Source organism: Hemitrygon akajei, chromosome 29, assembly GCF_048418815.1.
Source record: "Hemitrygon akajei chromosome 29, sHemAka1.3, whole genome shotgun sequence".
NCBI lineage: Eukaryota > Metazoa > Chordata > Chondrichthyes > Myliobatiformes > Dasyatidae > Hemitrygon > Hemitrygon akajei.
In genome coordinates, this window is record NC_133152.1 from 15,472,431 (window position 1) to 15,485,094 (window position 12,664).

Sequence of the window (12,664 nt, forward strand, 5' to 3'; positions counted from 1 at the left end):
ATAAGATATGATCTCTAATCCAGGCAGTATCCTGGTAAGTCTCCTCTGCACCCTCTCTAAAGCTTCCACCTCCTTCCTATAATGAGGCGAACGCTTTGAAACTAGCAGCATTGTCTCTCATGAGGCAACCAGACATGTGATGGGTGTTGTCATCTGGGCCTTTATATAGACACAATGAAATGTCGCTGAGTTGATATATTTAGTGGTGCAATCTGCAGGCTTTATTTACCTCAAGAATTTCCAGAGTGTTGGTTGCAGCCAGATACCGGGAATACGCAGGATTTTATTTAAGATCAAATGCCATACAATTATAATTTTCTTGTTCATGGCTGTATATTAGAAAGCAAAAAGCTTTAATCCTGAGGTTCTGATGGTTTTTCTAAGCCTCAGTGGTTGTGATCTTGTGGTCAGTGACGTAAAGCAGGTCTCTGCACTTCAGTTATGCCTATTCCTCACACACAGCCATCTGAAAGTAAACGCTTTGGTAAGGATTCCGAGAGCATATTCCTCACTCACCTGCTATTTCTAATGAGTGGGTTTGAATGGAAAACCATAGTGGTGTCACTGGAAGTCAAGCGTTTTAGTAGTGGGTGTGGGTTTTTGTATCATTTGAAAAACACATTGGTGTACCACAGATTCTCAAGCCAAAGTGGGCAGCCTTGACAGCTTGTGTCTAGGCCAGCACTTACCAACTCCTGAAGGGTGAGCCACCCCATTTCAGCCATACTACACTTGGGAACGATTGGGAATCAGTGGTGCCTCAATCAGTAGCACCCTCACTTGAGAACATAACCCAAAAGAACGTTCCAGAATATGCCACCCACTATCCAAAGTACCATCACTTGAATTAACATTCTCAGTTGGATGTAAAAGATTATCTGGTGGTGTTTTGAAAATGACATATGGTAGCTGTTTCATTCCTAGTATCCCGGGCATTGTTTACCCCTCAAACCATATAACAACAAGGTCATTATCACATTGCTGATTGTGGGAGCTTGCTGTATATAAGTACGCTGTTATAGTTGCCACCTTACAATGGTTGCTACACTTTCAAAGCTGTACAAGTCTCCCAGATTACGAGTGTCATCTTGTTTCCTTTTCAGATATTTCCCTCAGATGGTACATGGGAAATTGAGAAAGGTTTTCTGTTGCCACATATTTCTTTGTGGGGTGCAATAGAGCAAAGCCCCTTTGCTTTGTTGTGGACGGTGCTTGGCAATGGGGATATTCTCGACAACCAGCGCCCCCTCGGCTACAAAGGAAAAAAGCTGAATATGAAAGCTAAACCCTGGACAGTCTTTAATGGGGGGGGGGCACATTCTCAGGATGAGAGGCAGCCATTGAAGACAGAGGCTGTAAATCTTTCGATTACTGTAGGTTCACTCATAGATTCATAGAGTCACAGAGACATACATCATGGCCCACTTCATCCATGCTGGCTAAGATGCCTTCCTGAGCTAGTCCCATTTGCCTGCACGTAGCCCACATCCGCCTAAATCTGTCTCACCTCTGAATCTATTTAAATGTATTTTAAATGTTGTACCCACCTCTACCACTTCCTCTGTTAGCTCTTTCTATGTACCTACCACCCTCTGTGTGGAAAAACTTGTCCACAAAGTCCCCATTAAATCTTTCCTTATGCAGTCTAGCTTTAGACTGCCCTATGTTGGGAATACCGTTGTGACCATCTACCTTATAAACCTCTATTAGGCTGCCCCTCAGTGATCTTCACTCTAGGGAAAAGAGACCCAGCATTTCCAATCTCTCCCTGTAACTCAAGCCCTCCAGTCGTGGCAAAATCTTCGTGAACCTTTTATTTTCCACCTTCTCCAGCTTAATCACATCTTTCTTATAGCATGGTGGCCAGAATTTAGCAGAGTTTTCAGGTGTAATCTCACCAACGTTCTATACAACTGTGACAAAATGTCCCAAATCTTGTACTCAGTGTTCCATCTCATAAAGGCAAGCATGCCATACTATTTTGTCTACCTGTGTTGCCACTTTTCAGGGAACTACATACATATATCCTTCGGTGTTACAATTCTATAAAAACGCTCTACAGCCCCAGTTTACCTTCCCAAAATGCATTAACTTGCACTTGTTTGAGTTAAATTCCATCTGCCATTCCTTGGCCCGATTTCCAAGTCGATCCAAGTGTAACCTGGGAAGGAGGCCAAGCAAAGGCAGATGGAACCTGAATGAGTTTTTTTTTTTGAGATCAGGGGTTATGAGATGATTAGGAAAATATGAATGGTGTAGAAATTAAGCCACCTTTGAGATTAGGGTGATCGGGTGCCAGAAAATGGCTGAATGGCTAAGTATGGGACCTCTTTTTGAGAAGGGCATGGAACCTAGTGGGAGAATGATCTGCTCACCATATCCCTCTCCTTCTGTTGTGGGGTGAGAGAAGTAAAGAAGGTTCTTTGTAATAACAGGAAATGGTGACTTGGCGATGATATGATTTGAGAACTTCGAGCAATGGGAAGCGGGAATTTCTAGGTATAATGAGAAGGGAAAATCGGGATAATACACTAGGAATGTTGGTTTTATTTAAGGTGGATAAAGCAAAGGAGCCTGGGAAAGAAGGAGGCCTTTGTGCTAGGCTGTATTTCACCTCACATGTCTTCATCTCAGACACACAAAAAAAAACCACAACACTCTAATACAAGACCAAAAAAAAAGATACAGGTGCCGGGAATCTGCAATAAAAATAAAGGATGCTGGAATCACTCGGCAGACCAGGCAGCGTTTGTGGAGAGAGAAACAGAGTAAGCGATTCAGATAGGCGACGGTCCCGCGTCTCGACAGTTATTCGGCAGCAGGCAGCTTGTGTTGAGTTCGGCTTTGCTGTAGTTTACACTTCATCCCACAGAAAGCCGGGCGGCTCCGCGGGGATCGCGGCTACGATGTCGCTCACGTTTGTCTCGGTAGCGGTTTTCTTTCTGAAAGCGCAGCCAACATCTCGGCAGTAGGTGGAGCTCCGCGTTTAAGCCAACCCTCGCCAAACATTAACTCACGGGCGAGAGGCTGCCAGAAAATGGCAGAACGTGGGACCTCCTTCTCCCCAAGGGCAGAGAGACTGCCAAGGCTGGATGGACTGCTCCTTGATATAAAGGAGACACTTCGGTTACCGAGCTGCTTCGTGCTGGCCGCTCTCCCCACAGCCGCTTTCCAACTTTCAGCGAGAGCACTTCACAAAAGAAACCTTCCCTCTCAAATTCATCAGCTTTAACGGATTTAAAGGGCTACTCCCTGCAGGTGAGTGCGCTACGAATTCTGCTATCAGTTTCGTGACTATCCCGATACGTTTTATCCGCTATTTCTTAGAACTCTCTGCCATCTGAATTAATGAGTAAAAAGTTTTAAAATTTTTCTTAGCTGGTTTTAGGGATATGGAGTGCGCATTGTATGTTGAAATGGGAATTAAATGTCATCAGAGGAATTTTGGTGAATTCATTTATGATTTAATATCTGACGAGACTTGGTTGATTTGCAGAAGAATCAGAACAAGTGAGTTTTTGAGTCAAGTTTCAAGTGGTCACGGAGGCTTCTGAGATGATTGAAATTTGGAGAACAAACTAGCCCAGAGCGACAACGTTTCTGAATTCGAGTCCCACATTTTAGTCTGCTTTCTTTCTCAATTATCCGATCACCCAGCTTCCGAACTATAAGCCTTGACGCCGGGAAGTGGTAAAAATTACCTTGACACGGGCAAACATCTATATTCTTCTTGCTTTTTTGTTGACTACATGATTTGTCTCTACAAAAGGGAGAATAATAACATGTGGTAGAAAGTTAAAAATCAAAAGGGAACTCCAGCTCTAAAACATAAACAGAAAATTCTAGAAATACTCAGCAATTCAGGCAGCATCTGCTGAGGGAGAAATTACTGCCCCTGACCTGAAGTGTTACTGGTTCTTCTCTCTCCACAGATGCTGCTTGATCCGCTGAGATTTTCTAGTACTCTGTCTTTTGACTGTTTCCATAAAAATCTAAAATGGCTATTGCTGCACATTGAAATGCAATTTGAGTTGATCTCCCTCCCTCCCCCCTTTCTCCCCTAACTCACCTCCACTTTTTCGCTGCTTTCTCCTTTTTTTTCTCCTCTCTACTTCTCTTCCCTGTCTTCATCCTTTCTCATCTCACCTTCCCTTCCCACACTCCTATTCTCTCTCGTATCTCCCCTTCCCTCCACTATCCTATCTTCCTTCACTCCCTCCTGTCACCAACTGTCTGCACGTTCCCACAAACTTCCAGCACTACTTTCTCCCCTCCCATGCCTCACCTTCACCTTTCCTTCTCCTCCCCTCAACTCTCTTTCTAGCCCCTGTTTCTCACCCCACCCTTCCCTCCCTACCCATTTTCCTTCACTTGCACCTATTGAATCTCTTCCTTTCGCAGTCAAGCTCTTCCTCTTTCCGTCTTGTTTCCCATCTCCCTAGCTTTTGCTACGTCTTTCTCTCCTTTCCTCTCCCATCCCCATCAGCCTCATCCTGCCTTCCTGCCTGTGTTTCTTCTTCCTTCTCTCTGCTCACCTCACCCTCTCTTCCATTTCTTCCACTTTGTTCACGTCCTTTCTTTCTTTCCTTCATGATTTGCCCTCTACTCTGTTTTCCCCCCTCTTTCACTTCTCTCTGCTCCCCTCTCTCTCATTTTCTGATCTCCCACCCTCTCCTGCCCCCTACCGTCACCCCGTTACCCTCCGTTTCTTGCTGTTAATACTGGAGGGGGAGGAATGTGTCACCCAGGACCTTAAACCAGCTTGCCTCCTTTACCAATGAGACAAAAGATACTGGGGAATGAATGACAAACAGGACTCAGATTGAGCGTAGAAAGGGAAAGAAAGACCAGTGGTAAGACAAAAAAAGCTATTGAAGAAAACATCGGTGGTGCACATTTCAAATTGTTGCCACTCTGTGCCAGAGATGTTGTATTAATAATTAACAGATTATTTAAAGAATGATTCTAAGTATTAACTTCTATGGTGCATTTAATGGTTAATAAATGTGCAAATTTAGCAAATTGTTATAATAATTGGGAGTGTAAGGTTGTGCCTGCCTGTCCAAATTAAAAGTCCCTCTATCAATAGTTTCTCGTGGTCACAGTTTATGCTGTGGATTCCCAGTAACTTTGTTTTCAGGAAGATTTGATCCCACTTCCCAAAGTTAGAAAGTGCTTAAAATATAGCAGTTAGCACCAGAGGTGAGCAGGTGGGGTGGGGTGGGGTGGGGTGGGGTGTGTGTGTGTGTGTGTGTGTGTGTGTGTGTGTGTGTGTGTGTGTGTGTGTGTGTGTGTGTGTGTGTGTGTGTGTGTGTGTGTGTGTGTGTGTGTGTGTGTGTGTGTGTGTGTGTGTGTGTGTGTGTGAGAAAAAATGAATGCGAGAACACTTGTTGGGGGAAATTCTTTAAGAGTCCCCTGCTTTCATAGCAACTGTGCTTGTGTCCCATCTTCCAGGAGACACCCTCTTAATTATCTAGGCCAACCTCTCCCTTAGTCAGACATAAGTATAGGTCCAATCTTGATCACTCCTGTCCTTCACCCAGAATAAATTATTCATCCGAATCCTCGCTGCTTATATCTGAACCTGCACCATTCCATTTGAGCTGCTTCCTGACAAATATTGCCTCCTGTTTTCCCAAAGTCTCAGTGGCCTTGCCCCTCCCAAACATGCAACCTTCCTCTAGCTCTGAAACCCCCACACCTCAGCCACTTCCTTTCCTCAGAAATCCCAGTTCTTTTGTCACCACTCTTTGCCCATCTATTTGAAGTCTTTTCTCCAGCTATGTAAGCCTTGTGTTCAGGAATTTCATTCTTACAGCCCCTCACTGATCAAACGTGTCAATATCTCCTTTAGAACGTCAATCAAGTTTTCCCCTGTACCATAAACATAAGAGATTCTGCAGTTGCTGGAAATTCAGAGCAACACACGCGAAATGCCGCGGCAACTCAGCAGGTCAGGCAACGTCGATGGAAATGCATAAACAATTGATGTTTTGGGCTGAGATCCTTCTCTAGGATGGGAAGGGAAGGGGAAAGGCACCAGAATAAATAGGTGGGGGGGGAGGGGAAGGAGGACTAGCTAGATGGTGTTGGGTGAAGCCTGGTAGGTGGGAAAGGTAAAGGGCTACTGAAGAAGGAATCCAGTAGAAGAGGGTGGTGGACCGTGGGAGAAAGGAAAAAGATTCCTACCACTGTTTTAAGACATATCCTTTGTTGAAAGCATTTAACATTGTCATTGCCATCCTTCAGTTTTGGGTTCCCTGATCACTCTGCTCAATCTCTTCTTGGACTATGTTTGACTTCTGCGTCTCCCTGACCCTCCGTGGATCTAGGATGACAAATGATTACAATTCTTGTGCAGTAATGAGATTAATAGCTAATTTCAAAGCCTCACAGTCTGCAGTGTCAAAATTTGAAAAAAAAGAACTCAGTGTAATTGCCACCACTCAAACGGAGGTGAAACACTAGCAAGCCATTAAACTGTCAAATGCAAAAGATGAATAATAGGTTACAAAAGGAATGCGAGGGCAGGTTATACTGTGGAATATTCTGTTACAATTGGTTTCCTGAATTAGAGCCTATATATAATTTTGTAATTAGATGATTCCCTGAAAAAAAGGAATATTGGAAGTCAGAGTGTTGGATTAGATAAATTGATTAACATGGGACATCACATCAAAACAAATCAGGTAGAAACCCCTCACTCCTCTGGGTAATGTGATGGATGGTTCCATGAAGTTGTTCAGCAGGTGAGAGTCAGTTATTCTTTTTTTCTGAGGAAGGAGATCACTTATGAGATGGAATGCAGGGGTTTACTTAGAATCCCAGAACAGATGCAGAGCTAGGAGCCAAGAAGAAATTAAATTTTTGACTAAAAGAGAAGCAGACCTCTTCTAGGTCTTGTCATTAGGCAGTTGAACGAGAAAGTATAATGAAAGGTACCCGAAACTATGGAAGACTAAGTGAGGCAAAATGGTTTGGGCAACTTGCCATGGCCTCTGGTTCTGCTGAATGCACCTGTGTACACGTGGGTTCTCAATGGATAAATGGAGTTTAGTCTACTGGTGTTGTCAATTATGGGGGATATATTAACAGGATAGAGAATAGTGGGGCAGGAAACAAGTCATTTTCAGATCAGCAGGCACTTCATAGTGGGGCACCACAGTAGTCAATGTTGGCCCTAAAGCTATTTACTTTCCATAGTAATTATGCAGATGAAGGCTGGGTGTTATGTGGCTATGTTTTCTGGCTAGACAAAGCTAATCGGGAAAATTAGCTATAAGGATACAAAGCTTTTGCTAAGGAATGCAGACAGGCAAGTCAGTGGTTAAAAGGGTGGAAAATGAAATTTTGTATGGGAGTGATGAAGGTAATTCATTTTCGTATGGATAATGGTAATTTAGATTATTTTTAAATAAGGACAAACCAGAGAATGCAAGTAATTAGGACGACAAATGAAATATCTGAACAGAAAGGGAGTTGGAAGGAAGAAATACAGAAGTCTGGCAGAAGATGCACAGGGTTGTGGTGAGAGTAATTGTGCAGATGAAGGCTGCGTGTTATGTGGCTATGTCCCACAAGCAGAGTGAATGGAACAGATTTATTCACGGAATATGAAAGAATATGATCTCATGATTTCCAAGAATATGATGTACAACAATCTAAGCTCGATAGATGTTGAAATGTCACTGACTTGGAAAGGGAGTTTAGAACCAAGTGGAATGTTCTCAGGATTAGGAGTGGACTATTAGGGAATATGAGATGAGGAGAAATATATTTACTTTGAGGTTGTGGATCATTGGAATTCTCTACTGAAAAGGACCACAGTTACTGAATATATTCAAAGCTAGGAAAACAGGGTTTTGGGGTGTAGAGTAATTAAAAGAAAGGGGTGTTTGATGGGAAGTGGATGAGGTACAGGTCTAGTTGTAATTGAATTGAATAATGGGGTCTAATGACCCATTTCTATTTCTATTTTTTCGGTTGTACATTCAACACGCTGTGCTGTGATTGCTGAAGTGAAAGTGACTGGCCGGGTATCCAATAGACTTTAGCATGGAGTTGAGTGGAATGGGTAACAAAATGAATGAAAAGAGAGACAGGATATTGTTTATTGGATGCCTAATAGTTTTTATAACCTTGGGAGGTCCTGGTGTGTTTTCCAGTTGATTTTAAAAAAGGAGGATTTGTACTGGTTTAATGGAGAAAGTCTAGCAGCCAAGTTGCCAACACCTGAAACCTTTATCTCGTGATGTTGAGAGGTAAATACTGGCCAGGCCAGCGGATGTTGGACTGAGGACCTATGCTGGACACAGAATGAGAACAAGTACTGATATTCTAGTGGAGTACTGAGAGAGAGCCTTTGTGTCGGTGGGGCCACCTTCGGGAAGAAGTGTCAACCTAAGAGTCTCTCTTGAGACTCCTAAAATTCTGTTGAATTTCAGTCACTGCGGAAAATGCTTCAGCCAATTAGCACATAGCAAACTCCAATATAAAGGAATTTAGTTACTTATCTCTTTTAGAAAATTATCCTTCAACAAATAAGCTCCTACAAGTCGGAGAACCAGGGAGAATTAAAACAGAAATGCTTCAAAACACAGCAAGTCAGGAGAAAAAAACAGAATCTGCTTCCAGGTTCGTTACCTTGTTCTCTCCAAAGGTGCTGCTCGACTTGATGAATGTTTTTAGTACTATCAGCTTTTATTTTGAGCATCTTCAGTTTTATTTTACCTCCTGGCCATGGGAAACCACTGAGCTCTCATTGTAGAAGTTCAGTCTAGTACATTCAACTGAGTGACTGCTGTGTTTCAATTTATCTAAGAGAAGGCATTGCAGCAGTGCAGTACTCCCTCAATACTGCATTAGACAGGGAGCCCACATCTGGAGTATGAGTTGAAATCAAACTTGTATGATTGCTGTCAATTGCTATGACTGGAAGATCCACTGAGTAATTTGGTTGAAGCCAACAGACAGTAGCGCGATATTTAATACACAGCAGCCTCTCCGGACTCTGGATTTGGGGATTGCCAAACGTCATGTGGATTTTCTGGTGTAGTCTGTTGTGTCGTGTGCTTTTGTGATATCATTCTGGAGGAATGTTGTTTAATTTTTTAAGTGCATTGCAGTTGTGGTTTCTAAATGACAACAAACTGAAATTCAGTTCAATCAAAGCATAATCAGGCTGGCATTCGAATGTAGTTCCATCAAAGTGGTTGCCTTTTGATTGAGCTAAGATCTAACCTCCGAAAGATATACATTTTGTGCATCGTTCTGAGTGGAACAAGACAGTTCTGTCAGTGTCATGACCAATGACTGTCACTCAATCAAGAACACTAGAAGGGGGATGATTTGAATGCATTTTGTGTGCGCTTGCCAGCCCCAAACCAGTTGTGATATTTCTCTCAATGTTACAACACTGCATCTCATGGGATTTGAGTGCTGTCTTGGGGATGTGTTAGCACTGAACGATGCAACCTACTGTCTCGTGGTATTTCCTAGTCTCCAGAGGTTTAGAAACCCCAAACACTTTTGTCAGCCTTTATATTTAATACACTATGACCATCAACTTAGTTAAAGGACTGAGAAATCACTAAATAAAAATATTATTAATGTCGTTCATCTTCCAGTATCCAGTTAGCTGCTTAGATATTGTTGATATATTTCAACAATCAATTAATTTTCTTGGGGATGCAGGCGCAGATCAGAAGTAAGGAAAGTGCCAGTAATGTGAAGTTTTGGGAATCAGAGATTCAAAGCCAGAGTTTCTTCCTGGTATATTAATGCTCTTTCCTTACTCTATACACAGCCACCTGGCTAAGCAAAGTGCAATGTAAATTTATCATCAAAGTACATATATGTCACCACATACTGTACAACACTGTGATACATTTCTTGCAGGCATTTGCAGTAAATTCACGAACTACGTAGAATCAATGAAAGACTGCACCCAACAGAATGGACAAATAGCTAATGTACAAAAGGCAACTAACTCTGCAAATTTAAAAAATAGTAATAATAAATAAATAAGCAATAAATATTGAGAACGGGAAATGAGGAATCATTGAAAGTGAGTCCATAGATTGTGGGAACAGTGCAGTGATGGGGTGAGGGAAGCTGAGTGGGAGGGCTTTACCTGTGATAGACCGGGCTGTATCCATTACTTTCTGTAGGCTTTTCCATTCAAGAGCATTGGTGTTTTCATACCAGGCTATGGTGCAACCAGTCATTATATTCTCTACATCTGTTGAACTAAGTTTTAGATGATGTGCCAAATCTTCACAAACTTCTGAAAAAATGTAGAGGTGCTGCTGTGCATTCTTTGTAATAGTACTTGCATGCTGGACCCAGTACAGATCCTCTGAAGTGATAACGCCTCCGATTCCCCGAGGAGTACTGGCTCATGGACCTCTGATTTCCTCCTTCTGAAGAAAATAGTCAGTTCCCCCATCTTGCAGACATTGAGTGAGAGCTTGCTGTTGTAGCACCACTCAGTCAGATTTTCAGTCTCCTTCTTGTATGCTGACTCATCACCACTTTTGATTCAGCCAATGACAGTGGTGTTGTCAGCAAACTTTAATAGTGATTTGGAATTGTGTTTAGCTTCTCAGTCATAAGTATAAAGTGAGTAGAGCAGGGGGCTAAGCACACAGCTGAATGTGGAGGAGATATTATCACCAATCTGAACTGACTGGGGTCTGCAAATGAAGGCCTCAAGGATTCAGTTACACAAGGAGCTGTTGATGCCTGGGTCTTGAAGCTTATTGAGTCATTCTAAGACATCCTAAATAAAAGTTTAAAAAGGTGATGCTTCTCTGTAGGCAACAGAAGTGTTTACAACTTTCTTGAATATTCTGCCCCCCCATCCCAATAATTAAAAAAAAAGTTGCTTTGGAAGCTAGAACACATGGTGTCAATTGTTTGGACACTCTGCAGTTCAATTTTAGCTTTCCCTGGAGTAACACTGGATATTCTTTCCAGAGACAGGAAATGGTACTGAGCTCTTCTGGGCATCCATGAATTCAGTACAGGTGTGTCATAAACCAAAAAACCTATTCTGACCATACTGATGTTAATTGGAGACAAAGTTGTAAAATGATCTCTGTAGATCCAGGAGAACCTTGTGCAAATGTGATGCATGACATATTGCTTAAAGGGGCAGTCTGCTGAGAATGATGAATCTCAGCTGGTCAGACTTAGAAATGACCAGGGACCTTCCAGAACTGTCTCCAGCAATAAACCTCTAAAATACTTACTCAATGGGTATCTAAGTAGTGACACCAACTGGCAGCGTTCCATCACTGGCTCATGGCTGACCGTTTAGGCTGGGTTCATTTCGTTGAGTGGAAGGAGGCAAGAATATGAACCCAGTGAAGTGTGAAGACTCCTATAGAGTCTGCAGAGGCACCAAATCTCATCTGGACCACTTTGATGAACCACTTGGGCTTCTGTTTTACGCGGCTGTTGATACTGTGGTATGTGATATTTGAGGGAAACCTCTGTCCGTTATCTCATGGGTGGACTCTCAACTTTCTCAACAAAGGATCTTTGCAAGTGACTACATCAATGACTGCTGTGTCTCCCAATTTGTTGTTCAGTGCAACATTGTATTAGGAAAGGAATGATCTCAGATCCTGGAGGTGACATCTGGAATCCTGGGATGTGCCAGCATTCCTGGCTTCCCATGTCTAAGAGCAGGCCAGTGATTCACTTGCTCATAAGAGCGTCCCTTCATAACTTGGAGCTGGGTGGCTCCCTCAGTGTAGAGGTGGCTGCGTAACATGAGAAAATTGTCCTCAAGAGGAATGCATTGCTTCTGGGATACGTGCATGACTCCTTCACCCTGGTGAAATATACACTGCGGATATTTTCAGTGATATCGACTGTGTGAAGGGATGGACTTTGGTGGGGGAAAGGGACTGGTCTACTTCTCTAGTTCCTCTCATTGGCAGGTGTTCCATCCATAGTGTCTGAGCACAGAAACATGAGTCAGTGTGTAACAGGGTAGCACTGGAAACAACCTGTCATACATTATTGGCAGATATGGAGACCTCATTTCAGGTGTTACGTGTTCTTAGTCCTGTAGCTGTTGATATCAGCTGCTGATGGTGGACTAGCAATGAGAAGACGGAGTGTCCTTCATAGGAAGGAGCAGAAGGAAGATTAAGGCCATCGAGAGGGAGACCCTGCTCAGCATTTGCAGCCTCCCCTTCCCATCAACAGAGGAGGCATCATTGCTGGAAAGAATATCAGGTACTTCCTAAGGGAAAGACTTATGCCCATAGGAACCTACAAATCAAGTGTCCTGCTCCACATTACAAGCCCAAGCACCAACATGAGATCAATAACCAACCAGGTTAATGATGTAATCACTGTTGAAGCCCATCCTTTGTTGCTGTCTGTGTGGAGTTTGCAGGACCATATGTGTTTTTTACTGGGTTCTCCAGTTTCTTCCTATATCCTAGATGCATAGATCGGTAGGTTAATTTTCCATTGCAATTTGTCCCTGGTGTGTAGGAGAATGATAGAATCTGGAGAGTGGGGTGTTGATGGTAGTTGAAAGAAGAGTTTGCAGGGAAAATTTAGTGGGAGAATGAGACTCAATTGCCTGAAGTGGAACCAGGTGTAACAAGAGGGACTATGGTAACATACAGGGAACCAGAATGAT

At 42.9% G+C, this 12,664-nt stretch overlaps 1 protein-coding gene across 2 annotated transcripts in view; it reads left to right on the plus strand.

Annotated features, from left to right (window-relative positions):
• The first annotated feature begins 3,027 nt into the window (after window positions 1-3,027).
• The window catches only part of alpl (alkaline phosphatase, biomineralization associated), a 74,426-nt gene continuing 64,789 nt past the window's right edge, over window positions 3,028-12,664 (plus strand). Inside the window, exon 1 of one of the 2 annotated variants that reach the window (XM_073031720.1) lies at window positions 3,028-3,258. The gene's annotated coding sequence lies outside the window, so the exon portion shown is untranslated. The remainder of the gene's footprint in view (window positions 3,259-12,664) is intronic. The other variant, XM_073031721.1, reaches the window with a different exon arrangement.